This window comes from Teleopsis dalmanni, chromosome 2 (assembly GCF_002237135.1).
Source record: "Teleopsis dalmanni isolate 2A chromosome 2, ASM223713v2, whole genome shotgun sequence".
Classification (NCBI taxonomy): Eukaryota; Metazoa; Arthropoda; class Insecta; order Diptera; family Diopsidae; genus Teleopsis; species Teleopsis dalmanni.
This window is the reverse complement of record NC_051847.1, coordinates 125,395,097-125,396,754: the sequence shown is the minus strand read 5'-3', so window position 1 is coordinate 125,396,754 and position 1,658 is coordinate 125,395,097.

Sequence of the window (1,658 nt, the reverse complement as noted above, 5' to 3'; positions counted from 1 at the left end):
ATAAATATTTTGTGGCATAAGTTAGGCACTAAAATAATGTTGTCCACTCATCGACGAAATGTATATGAAGGGTTATACATTAAACATTTATTAATATTAAAACTTAATACTTTGTTTGAAGTATATATGTTATGTACTATAATTTGCTCTTACATCTATTTTGTTGCAAGCAAACATATTGATAAATTTTACCTCAACCCAGTGAATGAAATGGTCAATCATTATTTAATAAGTTATCGCGTAAAATACATTTATAAAGATTAAATTAATTATTCATGGCAGCATAAATGCCCATTGACTCCAATTATTTCATTAAGTAATTTAGTTAACACCAAATTAAATTACCCTATCACTTTTATTAAAGCAGCAATCATTATTTAAAAATCTGGATTGTTCTTTAAAGAAAAATGTATTTCTGATTTAAAATTGATGCAGCAATCAATTTTGAAAATCAATTATTTTGAGAAAAAATGATGTCTCGGCATCCAAACTAAATGAGACTATCAACTTGTGAAATGACGGAAACTAGGAGCTGTTGAACATATTTATAGATAGCAAAGCATTTAATGGAGAAACAAGGAATAGTAATTCTTAAGATATTTGCAGAAAATGCATTTTAATCATGACGTCAACAATTATTCTTATAACCGATATGACATAGAAATGATTTAAACAATCTTCTGAACCCACGCAGAGATTTAAGTTTGTGGCACGTTTCTTATGAGAACCAGTAAAACAGGTTTCGAAGTTTATGCTATGTTACCTTAAAGTAAAAGATAATGTTAGTACCCAACATTGGAAGAAGTTCGAATGTTATACTTCGGAAAGCTACATTTATTAAAATTAATTTAACTGAGGGGAAGATATAAATAAATGGCAGTTTTTAGAAATCAATTAAATTAAAATTTTAAAAATATCACATAATATTTCATATTATATTACAATATTAATAGTACTAAGCATATTATTCCAAGTCTATTATAAACCATGAAAGTACCATAACTGTGATCTCTATATACAATATATTGTTATAGTCAACAGGTAGCATTACTACTACTATTAGTGGTAATGTGTATAATATAATAAATTTTGATTATTAGCTTTAATTTTTTTGTTGGTGGGGAGGAGGTGGAATGCTTTAGGCACTGTCAAACGGACCGTCACCGGTATGGTGTGTCCGAGTCCTACTGTGTAATATACAAATTAAAATACCCCGAATTGGAAAGTCTACAGATTGCTCTTCGTTTTAGGTTAATTTACGTCCAGGTCATTCCACTATTCCCTTAACACATTTCCTATAAATTGTGTGATTTTGTTCAAATTTTCTGCTAGTTCTGTCATTTTTTCAATGATATTCTCGACTGTCTAAATCAATCTATTGTATAGTATGTACTGTGTAGTATGTATATGTACATTTCTATAACTGTATAAATTAATAAATAAATAGTACCACTTACTTTCTAATTGTTGTTAAATGTACTACTATTCGTTGTGAATGCATTACTTATTATGGTAAATGTTTTGGTTTCATGATCAAACCACTTAGAACAGTGGACCCCACCCTTTTTTTGACCAAATACCACTTTGATATTTTTGTTTAATTATTTACTTGGAAATTTTTTATGCTTATTTTCTAAGTAATGTCTCAGTGGACAAAC